The sequence below is a fragment of the Lepus europaeus genome, unplaced genomic scaffold (genome assembly GCF_033115175.1).
Source record: "Lepus europaeus isolate LE1 unplaced genomic scaffold, mLepTim1.pri SCAFFOLD_28, whole genome shotgun sequence".
Lineage (NCBI taxonomy): Eukaryota > Metazoa > Chordata > Mammalia > Lagomorpha > Leporidae > Lepus > Lepus europaeus.
The window spans coordinates 10,457,082-10,469,946 of NW_026909158.1; positions in this window are offsets into that span (position 1 = coordinate 10,457,082).

Genomic DNA, 12,865 nt, shown 5'->3' on the forward strand with positions numbered 1-12,865 from the left:
AAAGTCCGTGGATAATATCAGGAAAAAACAAACACAGAATCTATCACAATATTTCGGATTGATATAGCCAAAACACAACCAGATATTTCTGGTTTCATCAAGTCATATCCGGACAAACTGGTGTGGAATTCACATGCAATGGACCGACAAAATCACAGTAAAAATGATTTTGGAGAAAAGCAAAGTCTTTTCGTTAGGGAAGGGCATAAAATGTCATCTATACAAACAGAAATATCATGTTTGTTTACCGCAGTTCTTTCCACTTTCTCCCTAGAAAATACGAATGTGTAGAGCTGGTGTTCCAATGATGAGCCAATTATTGTTTCAAAGGTACTAAAGTAAATGTTCCCTGATAAAAAAACATTCAATTTAATAAAGTCCATCAATAATATCCAGAAAAGAGAAACATAGAGTCTTCTACAAAGTTTCGGGTTGAGTTAGCCAAAACACAACCGGATATTAACGGTTTCATCCAGTCATATCCGGAAAAAACCGTTTGGAATTCGTATGCAATGGACCAAGAAAATCAGAGTAAAAATTTTTTTGGAGAAAAGCAAAGACTTTTCGTTAGGCAAGTGCATAAAATGTCATCTATACAAACAGAAATATCATGTTTGTTTGCTGCAGTTCCTGTAGCTTTCTCCCTAGAAAATACAAATGTGTAGAGATGCCTTTCCCATGATCAACCAATTAGTGTTTCAACGGTACAAAATTAAATGTTCCCTGATAAAAACATTCAAAACAATAAAGTCTGTTGATAATATCCATAAACAGAAACACAGAGGCTTTCACAATATTTCCGATAGAGTTAGCCAAAACACAGGATATTTCTGCTTTTATCCAGTCATATCCGGAAAAATTGGTTTGGAATTCGTATGCAATGGACAGAGAAAATCACAGTAAAAATGGTTTTTGGGAAAAGCAAAGTCTTTTATTAGTCAAGTGCATAAAATGTCATCTATACAAACAGAAATATCATGTTTGTTTGTCGCAGTTCCTCTACCTTTCTCCCTAGAAAATAGGAATGTGTAGAGCTGGTGTCTCCATGTGGAACCAATTAGTGTTTCAAAGCACAAAATCTAATGTTCCTTGATAAAAAAACATTCAAAATAATACAATCTGCGGATAATATCAGGAATACACAAACTCAGAGGCTGTAGCAATATCTGGGATTGAGGTAGCCAAAAAAAAGTGGATATTTCCGGTTTCATCCAGTCATATCCGGAAAAATGGGTGTGCAATTCATATGCAATGGACCAAGAAAATCACAGTAAAAATGGTTTTGGAGAAAAGCAAAGTCTTTTCATTAGGCCAGTGCATAAAATGTCCTCTATACAAACAGAAATATCATATATGTTTGCCGCAGTTCCTCTAGTTTTCTCCCTAGACAATACGAATGTGTAGAGCTGGTGTCCCCATGATGAACCAATTAGTGTTTCAACGGTACAAAATTAAATGTTCCCTGATAAAAAACATGCAAAAATATAGTCCTTGGATAATATCAGGAAAAAAACATTAAAAGCAGTGAGGTCCATGTATAATATCAGGAATACACAAACACAGATGCTGTAGCAATATCTGGGATTGAGTTAGCCAAAACAAAACCGGATATTTCCGGTTTCATCCAGTCATATCCAGACAAACTGGTGTGGAATTCGTAGGCAATGGACCGAGAAAATCACAGTAAAAATGGTTTTGGAGAAAAACAAATCTTGTCGTTAGGCAAGTGCATAAAATATCATCGATACTGACAGAAATATGATGTTTGTTTCGCCCAGTTCCTCTAGCTTTCTGCTTAGATAATATGAATATGTATAGCTGGTGTCCCCATGTAGAAGCAATTGGTATTTCAACGGTACAAAATTCAATGTTCCCTGATAAAAATATTCAAAACCATAAAGTCCATCGATAATATCCAGAAAACACAAACACAGAGGCTGTAGCAAAATCTGTGATTGAGTTAGCCAAAACACAACCGGATATTTCTGCTTTCATCCAGTCATATCCAGACAAACTGGTGTGGAATTTGTATGCAATGGACCGAGAAAATCACAGTAAAAATGGTGTTGGAGAAAAGCAAAGACTTTTCGTTAGGCAAGTGCATAAAATGTCATCTATACAAACAGAAATATCATGTTTGTTTGTCCCATTTCCTCTAGCTTTCTCCCTTTAAAAAAACAAATATGTAGAGCTGGTGTGTCCTTGTGGAACCAATTACTGTATCCAAGCTCAAAATATAATGTTCCCGATAAAAAACATTCAAAACAATAAAGTCCGTTGGTAATATCCAGAAAACACAAACACAGAGGCCGTCGCAGTATCTGGGATTGAGTTAGCCAAAATAAAACCGGATATTTCCGGTTTCATGCAGTCATATCTGGACAAAGTGCTGTGGAATTTGTATGCAATGGACTGAGATAATCACTGTATAATAGTTTTGGGGAAAATCAAACTCATTGCGTTCGGCAAGTGCATAAAATATCATCTATACAAATAGAAATATCAGGTTTGTTTGCCGCAATTCCTTTAGCTTTCTCCCTAGAAAATACGAATATGTAGAGCTGGTGTTCCCATTATGAACCAATTAATATTTCAACGGTACAAAATTAAATGTTCCCTGATAAAATCATTCAAAACAATAAGTCCATTGATAATATCCAGAAAACACAAACACAGAGGCTTTCACAATATTTCGAATTCATTTAGCCGAAAAAAAACGGATATTTCCGGTTTCATCCAGTCATATCCGGACAAACTGGTGTGGAATACGTATGCAATGGACCGAGAAAATCACAGTAAAAATGGTTTTGGAGAAAAGCAAAGTCTTTTCGTTAGGCAAGTGCATAAAATATCATCTATACAAGCAGAAAAATCATGTTTGTTTGCCACAGTTCCTCTAGCTTTCTCCCTAGAAAATAGGAATGTGTAGAGCTGGTGTCTCCATGTGGAACCATTTACTGTATCCCAGCTCAAAATAAAATGTACCCTGATGAAAAACATTCAAAACAATGAAGACCATTGATAGTATCAGAAAACACACACACAGAGGCTGTAGCAATATCTGGGATTGAGTTAGCCAAAACACAACCGGATATTTCCGGTTTCATCCATTCATATCCTGACAAAGTGGCCTGGAATCCGTATGCAATGGACCGAGAAAATCACAGTAAAAATTGTTTTGGAGAAGAACAAAGTTTTCGTTAGGCAAGTGCATAAAATATCATCTATAGAAACAGAAATATCATGTTTGTTTGCCACAGTTCCTCTAGCTATCTCCCTAGAAAATACGAATATGTAGAGCTAGTCTTCCCATGATGAACCAATTAATGTTTCTACGATACAAAATTAAATGTTCCCCGATAAAAAACATTCAAAACAATAAAATCCGTGGATAATATCCAGAAAACACAAACACAGAGGATGTAGCAATATCTGGGATGAGTTGGCCAAAACAAACCCGGATATTTCGGTTTCATCCAGTCATATCCGGACAAACTGTTGTGGAATTTTATGCAATGGACCGCTATAATCACAGTACAAATGGTTTTGGAGAAAAGCAAAGTCTTTTCGTTAGGCAAGTGCATAAAATGGCATTGATACAAACAGAAATATCCTGTTTGTTTGCCGCAGTTCCTCTAGCTTTCTCCCTAGAAAATACGAATGTGTAGAGCTGGTGTTCCCATTATGAACCAACTAATATTTCAACAGTACAAATTAAATGTTCCCCTTTAAAAACATTCAAAACAATAAAGTCCCTCGATAATATCCAGAAAACATAAACACAGAGGCTTTCACAATATTTTGGATTGAGTTAGCCAAAACAGAACCGGATATTTCTGGTTTCATCCAGTCATATCTCGACAAAGTGATGTGGAATTCGTATGCAATGGACTGAGAAAATCACAGTAAAAATGGTTTTGGAGAAAAGCAAAGTGTTTTCGTTAGGAAACTGCATAAAATGTCATCTAGACAAACAGAAATATCATGATTGTTTGCCGTAGTTCTTCTAGCTTTCTCCCTAGATAATTCGAATGTGTAGAGCTGGTGTTCCCATGATGAACCAATTAGTGTTTCCAATCACAAAATTCAATGTTCCCTGATAAAAAACATTCAAACCAATAAAGTCCGTGGATAATATCAGGAAAAAACAAACACAGAATCTATCACAATATTTCGGATTGATATAGCCAAAACACAACCAGATATTTCTGGTTTCATCAAGTCATATCCGGACAAACTGGTGTGGAATTCACATGCAATGGACCGACAAAATCACAGTAAAAATGATTTTGGAGAAAAGCAAAGTCTTTTCGTTAGGGAAGGGCATAAAATGTCATCTATACAAACAGAAATATCATGTTTGTTTACCGCAGTTCTTTCCACTTTCTCCCTAGAAAATACGAATGTGTAGAGCTGGTGTTCCAATGATGAGCCAATTATTGTTTCAAAGGTACTAAAGTAAATGTTCCCTGATAAAAAAACATTCAATTTAATAAAGTCCATCAATAATATCCAGAAAAGAGAAACATAGAGTCTTCTACAAAGTTTCGGGTTGAGTTAGCCAAAACACAACCGGATATTAACGGTTTCATCCAGTCATATCCGGAAAAAACCGTTTGGAATTCGTATGCAATGGACCAAGAAAATCAGAGTAAAATTTTTTTTGGAGAAAAGCAAAGACTTTTCGTTAGGCAAGTGCATAAAATGTCATCTATACAAACAGAAATATCATGTTTGTTTGCTGCAGTTCCTGTAGCTTTCTCCCTAGAAAATACAAATGTGTAGAGATGCCTTTCCCATGATCAACCAATTAGTGTTTCAACGGTACAAAATTAAATGTTCCCTGATAAAAACATTCAAAACAATAAAGTCTGTTGATAATATCCATAAACAGAAACACAGAGGCTTTCACAATATTTCCGATAGAGTTAGCCAAAACACAGGATATTTCTGCTTTTATCCAGTCATATCCGGAAAAATTGGTTTGGAATTCGTATGCAATGGACAGAGAAAATCACAGTAAAAATGGTTTTTGGGAAAAGCAAAGTCTTTTATTAGTCAAGTGCATAAAATGTCATCTATACAAACAGAAATATCATGTTTGTTTGTCGCAGTTCCTCTACCTTTCTCCCTAGAAAATAGGAATGTGTAGAGCTGGTGTCTCCATGTGGAACCAATTAGTGTTTCAAAGCACAAAATCTAATGTTCCTTGATAAAAAAACATTCAAAATAATACAATCTGCGGATAATATCAGGAATACACAAACTCAGAGGCTGTAGCAATATCTGGGATTGAGGTAGCCAAAAAAAAGCGGATATTTCCGGTTTCATCCAGTCATATCCGGAAAAATGGGTGTGCAATTCATATGCAATGGACCAAGAAAATCACAGTAAAAATGGTTTTGGAGAAAAGCAAAGTCTTTTCATTAGGCCAGTGCATAAAATGTCCTCTATACAAACAGAAATATCATATATGTTTGCCGCAGTTCCTCTAGTTTTCTCCCTAGACAATACGAATGTGTAGAGCTGGTGTCCCCATGATGAACCAATTAGTGTTTCAACGGTACAAAATTAAATGTTCCCTGATAAAAAACATGCAAAAATATAGTCCTTGGATAATATCAGGAAAAAAACATTAAAAGCAGTGAGGTCCATGTATAATATCAGGAATACACAAACACAGATGCTGTAGCAATATCTGGGATTGAGTTAGCCAAAACAAAACCGGATATTTCCGGTTTCATCCAGTCATATCCAGACAAACTGGTGTGGAATTCGTAGGCAATGGACCGAGAAAATCACAGTAAAAATGGTTTTGGAGAAAAACAAATCTTGTCGTTAGGCAAGTACATAAAATATCATCGATACAGACAGAAATATGATGTTTGTTTCGCCCAGTTCCTCTAGCTTTCTGCTTAGATAATATGAATATGTATAGCTGGTGTCCCCATGTAGAAGCAATTATTATTTCAACGGTACAAAATTCAATGTTCCCTGATAAAAACATTCAAAACAATAAAGTCCATCGATAATATCCAGAAAACACAAACACAGAGGCTGTAGCAAAATCTGTGATTGAGTTAGCCAAAACACAACCGGATATTTCTGGTTTCATCCAGTCATATCCAGACAAACTGCTGTGGAATTTGTATGCAATGGACCGAGAAAATCACAGTAAAAATGGTGTTGGAGAAAAGCAAAGACTTTTCGTTAGGCAAGTGCATAAAATGTCATCTATACAAACAGAAATATCATGTTTGTTTGTCCCATTTCCTCTAGCTTTCTCCCTTTAAAAAAACAAATATGTAGAGCTGGTGTGTCCTTGTGGAACCAATTACTGTATCCAAGCTCAAAATATAATGTTCCCGATAAAAAACATTCAAAACAATAAAGTCCGTTGGTAATATCCAGAAAACACAAACACAGAGGCCGTCGCAGTATCTGGGATTGAGTTAGCCAAAATAAAACCGGATATTTCCGGTTTCATGCAGTCATATCTGGACAAAGTGCTGTGGAATTTGTATGCAATGGACTGAGATAATCACTGTATAATAGTTTTGGAGAAAATCAAACTCATTGCGTTCGGCAAGTGCATAAAATATCATCTATACAAATAGAAATATCAGGTTTGTTTGCCGCAATTCCTTTAGCTTTCTCCCTAGAAAATACGAATATGTAGAGCTGGTGTTCCCATTATGAACCAATTAATATTTCAACGGTACAAAATTAAATGTTCCCTGATAAAATCATTCAAAACAATAAGTCCATTGATAATATCCAGAAAACACAAACACAGAGGCTTTCACAATATTTCGAATTCATTTAGCCGAAAAAAAACGGATATTTCCGGTTTCATCCAGTCATATCCGGACAAACTGGTGTGGAATACGTATGCAATGGACCGAGAAAATCACAGTAAAAATGGTTTTGGAGAAAAGCAAAGTCTTTTCGTTAGGCAAGTGCATAAAATATCATCTATACAAGCAGAAAAATCATGTTTGTTTGCCACAGTTCCTCTAGCTTTCTCCCTAGAAAATAGGAATGTGTAGAGCTGGTGTCTCCATGTGGAACCATTTACTGTATCCCAGCTCAAAATAAAATGTACCCTGATGAAAAACATTCAAAACAATGAAGACCATTGATAGTATCAGAAAACACACACACAGAGGCTGTAGCAATATCTGGGATTGAGTTAGCCAAAACACAACCGGATATTTCCGGTTTCATCCATTCATATCCTGACAAAGTGGCCTGGAATCCGTATGCAATGGACCGAGAAAATCACAGTAAAAATTGTTTTGGAGAAGAACAAAGTTTTCGTTAGGCAAGTGCATAAAATATCATCTATAGAAACAGAAATATCATGTTTGTTTGCCACAGTTCCTCTAGCTATCTCCCTAGAAAATACGAATATGTAGAGCTAGTCTTCCCATGATGAACCAATTAATGTTTCTACGATACAAAATTAAATGTTCCCCGATAAAAAACATTCAAAACAATAAAATCCGTGGATAATATCCAGAAAACACAAACACAGAGGATGTAGCAATATCTGGGATGAGTTGGCCAAAACAAACCCGGATATTTCGGTTTCATCCAGTCATATCCGGACAAACTGTTGTGGAATTTTATGCAATGGACCGCTATAATCACAGTACAAATGGTTTTGGAGAAAAGCAAAGTCTTTTCGTTAGGCAAGTGCATAAAATGGCATTGATAGAAACAGAAATATCCTGTTTGTTTGCCGCAGTTCCTCTAGCTTTCTCCCTAGAAAATACGAATGTGTAGAGCTGGTGTTCCCATTATGAACCAACTAATATTTCAACAGTACAAATTAAATGTTCCCCTTTAAAAACATTCAAAACAATAAAGTCCCTCGATAATATCCAGAAAACATAAACACAGAGGCTTTCACAATATTTTGGATTGAGTTAGCCAAAACAGAACCGGATATTTCTGGTTTCATCCAGTCATATCTCGACAAAGTGATGTGGAATTCGTATGCAATGGACTGAGAAAATCACAGTAAAAATGGTTTTGGAGAAAAGCAAAGTGTTTTCGTTAGGAAACTGCATAAAATGTCATCTAGACAAACAGAAATATCATGATTGTTTGCCGTAGTTCTTCTAGCTTTCTCCCTAGATAATTCGAATGTGTAGAGCTGGTGTTCCCATGATGAACCAATTAGTGTTTCCAATCACAAAATTCAATGTTCCCTGATAAAAAACATTCAAACCAATAAAGTCCGTGGATAATATCAGGAAAAAACAAACACAGAATCTATCACAATATTTCGGATTGATATAGCCAAAACACAACCAGATATTTCTGGTTTCATCAAGTCATATCCGGACAAACTGGTGTGGAATTCACATGCAATGGACCGACAAAATCACAGTAAAAATGATTTTGGAGAAAAGCAAAGTCTTTTCGTTAGGGAAGGGCATAAAATGTCATCTATACAAACAGAAATATCATGTTTGTTTACCGCAGTTCTTTCCACTTTCTCCCTAGAAAATACGAATGTGTAGAGCTGGTGTTCCAATGATGAGCCAATTATTGTTTCAAAGGTACTAAAGTAAATGTTCCCTGATAAAAAAACATTCAATTTAATAAAGTCCATCAATAATATCCAGAAAAGAGAAACATAGAGTCTTCTACAAAGTTTCGGGTTGAGTTAGCCAAAACACAACCGGATATTAACGGTTTCATCCAGTCATATCCGGAAAAAACCGTTTGGAATTCGTATGCAATGGACCAAGAAAATCAGAGTAAAAATTTTTTTGGAGAAAAGCAAAGACTTTTCGTTAGGCAAGTGCATAAAATGTCATCTATACAAACAGAAATATCATGTTTGTTTGCTGCAGTTCCTGTAGCTTTCTCCCTAGAAAATACAAATGTGTAGAGATGCCTTTCCCATGATCAACCAATTAGTGTTTCAACGGTACAAAATTAAATGTTCCCTGATAAAAACATTCAAAACAATAAAGTCTGTTGATAATATCCATAAACAGAAACACAGAGGCTTTCACAATATTTCCGATAGAGTTAGCCAAAACACAGGATATTTCTGGTTTTATCCAGTCATATCCGGAAAAATTGGTTTGGAATTCGTATGCAATGGACAGAGAAAATCACAGTAAAAATGGTTTTTGGGAAAAGCAAAGTCTTTTATTAGTCAAGTGCATAAAATGTCATCTATACAAACAGAAATATCATGTTTGTTTGTCGCAGTTCCTCTACCTTTCTCCCTAGAAAATAGGAATGTGTAGAGCTGGTGTCTCCATGTGGAACCAATTAGTGTTTCAAAGCACAAAATCTAATGTTCCTTGATAAAAAAACATTCAAAATAATACAATCTGCGGATAATATCAGGAATACACAAACTCAGAGGCTGTAGCAATATCTGGGATTGAGGTAGCCAAAAAAAAGCGGATATTTCCGGTTTCATCCAGTCATATCCGGAAAAATGGGTGTGCAATTCATATGCAATGGACCAAGAAAATCACAGTAAAAATGGTTTTGGAGAAAAGCAAAGTCTTTTCATTAGGCCAGTGCATAAAATGTCCTCTATACAAACAGAAATATCATATATGTTTGCCGCAGTTCCTCTAGTTTTCTCCCTAGACAATACGAATGTGTAGAGCTGGTGTCCCCATGATGAACCAATTAGTGTTTCAACGGTACAAAATTAAATGTTCCCTGATAAAAAACATGCAAAAATATAGTCCTTGGATAATATCAGGAAAAAAACATTAAAAGCAGTGAGGTCCATGTATAATATCAGGAATACACAAACACAGATGCTGTAGCAATATCTGGGATTGAGTTAGCCAAAACAAAACCGGATATTTCCGGTTTCATCCAGTCATATCCAGACAAACTGGTGTGGAATTCGTAGGCAATGGACCGAGAAAATCACAGTAAAAATGGTTTTGGAGAAAAACAAATCTTGTCGTTAGGCAAGTGCATAAAATATCATCGATACTGACAGAAATATGATGTTTGTTTCGCCCAGTTCCTCTAGCTTTCTGCTTAGATAATATGAATATGTATAGCTGGTGTCCCCATGTAGAAGCAATTGGTATTTCAACGGTACAAAATTCAATGTTCCCTGATAAAAACATTCAAAACCATAAAGTCCATCGATAATATCCAGAAAACACAAACACAGAGGCTGTAGCAAAATCTGTGATTGAGTTAGCCAAAACACAACCGGATATTTCTGCTTTCATCCAGTCATATCCAGACAAACTGGTGTGGAATTTGTATGCAATGGACCGAGAAAATCACAGTAAAAATGGTGTTGGAGAAAAGCAAAGACTTTTCGTTAGGCAAGTGCATAAAATGTCATCTATACAAACAGAAATATCATGTTTGTTTGTCCCATTTCCTCTAGCTTTGTCCCTTTAAAAAAACAAATATGTAGAGCTGGTGTGTCCTTGTGGAACCAATTACTGTATCCAAGCTCAAAATATAATGTTCCCGATAAAAAACATTCAAAACAATAAAGTCCGTTGGTAATATCCAGAAAACACAAACACAGAGGCCGTCGCAGTATCTGGGATTGAGTTAGCCAAAATAAAACCGGATATTTCCGGTTTCATGCAGTCATATCTGGACAAAGTGCTGTGGAATTTGTATGCAATGGACTGAGATAATCACTGTATAATAGTTTTGGGGAAAATCAAACTCATTGCGTTCGGCAAGTGCATAAAATATCATCTATACAAATAGAAATATCAGGTTTGTTTGCCGCAATTCCTTTAGCTTTCTCCCTAGAAAATACGAATATGTAGAGCTGGTGTTCCCATTATGAACCAATTAATATTTCAACGGTACAAAATTAAATGTTCCCTGATAAAATCATTCAAAACAATAAGTCCATTGATAATATCCAGAAAACACAAACACAGAGGCTTTCACAATATTTCGAATTCATTTAGCCAAAAAAAACCGGATATTTCCGGTTTCATCCAGTCATATCCGGACAAACTGGTGTGGAATACGTATGCAATGGACCGAGAAAATCACAGTAAAAATGGTTTTGGAGAAAAGCAAAGTCTTTTCGTTAGGCAAGTGCATAAAATATCATCTATACAAGCAGAAAAATCATGTTTGTTTGCCACAGTTCCTCTAGCTTTCTCCCTAGAAAATAAGAATGTGTAGAGCTGGTGTTTCCATGTGGAACCATTTACTGTATCCCAGCTCAAAATAAAATGTACCCTGATGAAAAACATTCAAAACAATAAAGTCCATCGATAATATCCAGAAAAAACAAACACAGAGGCTTTCACAATATTTTGGATTCAGTTAGCCGAAACACAACCGTATATTTCTGGATTCATCCAGTCATATCCGGACAAAGTAGTGTAGAATTGGAACGCAATGCATCAAGAAAATCACAGTAAAATAATGTTACAGAAAAGCAAAGTCTTTTCATTAGGCAAATGCATAAAATGTCATCTATACAAACAGAAATATCATGTTTGTTTGCCACAGTTCCACTAGCTTTCTCCTTAGCAAATACGAATGTGCAGAGCTGGTGTCTCATGTGGAACCAATTACTCTATCAAGCTGAAAATGAAATGTTCCCTGATAAAAAACATTCAAAAAAATAAAGTCCATTAATAATATCCAGAAAAAACAAACACAGAGGCTGTAGCAATATCTGGGATTGAGTTAGCCAAAACAAAACCGGATATTTCTGTATTCATTCAGTCATATCCAGACAAAGTGGTGTGGAATTCATATGCAATGGACCTAGAAAATCACAGTACAAATGGTTTTGGAGAAAAGCAAAGTCTTTTCGTTAGGCAAGAGCATAAAATGTAATCTATACAAACAGAAATATCATGTTTGTTTGCCGCAGTTCCTCTTGCTTTCTCCCTAGAAAATAGGAATGTGTAGAGCTGGTGTTGCCATGATCAACCAATTAGTGTTTCAGTGGTACAAAATTAAATGCTCCCTGATAAAAACATGCAAAACAATAAATTCCGTGGATAATATCATCAATACACAAACACAGAAGCTATAGAAATATTTCAGAATGAGTTAGCCAAAACACATCCACATTTTTCTGGTTTCATCCAGTCATATCCGGACAAAGTGGTGTGGATCGCATGCAATGGACCGAGAAAATCAGAGTAAAAATGGTTTTGGAGAAAAGCAACGTCTTTTCATTAGGAAAGTGCATAAAATGTCATCTATATTAATAAAAATATCTTGTGTGTTTGCCGCAGTTCCTTGAGCTTTCTCCCTAGAAAATACGAATGTGTAGAGCTGGTGTCTCCATGTGGAACCAATTAGTTTTTCCAAGCACAAAATTAAATGTTCCCTGATAAAAAATATTCAAAACGATAAAGTCCATGGAAAATATCCAGAAAACACAAACACAGAGGCTGTAGCAAAATCTGGGATTTAGTTAGCCAAAACAAACCCAGGTATTTCCGGTTTCATCCAGTCATATCCGGACAAACTGCTGTGGAATTCGCATGCAATGGACCGAGAAAATCACAGTAAAAATGGTTTTGGAGAAAAGCAAAGTCTTTTCATTGGGCAAGTGCATAAAATGTCATCTATACAAACAGAAACCTCATGTTTGTTTCCACAGTCCCTCTAGCTTTCTCCCTAGAAAATAGGGATGTGTAAGCTGGTGTCTCCATGTGGAACGAATTACTGTATCCAAGCTCAAAATAAAAGGTCCCCCGATAAAAAACATTCAAAACAATAAAGTCCACTAATATTATCCAGAAAAATGAACACAGGGGCTATAGCAATATCTGGAATTGAGTTAGCCAAAACAAAACCGCATATTTCCGGTTTCATCGAGTCATATCCAGTCAAACTGGTTTGGAATTCGTAT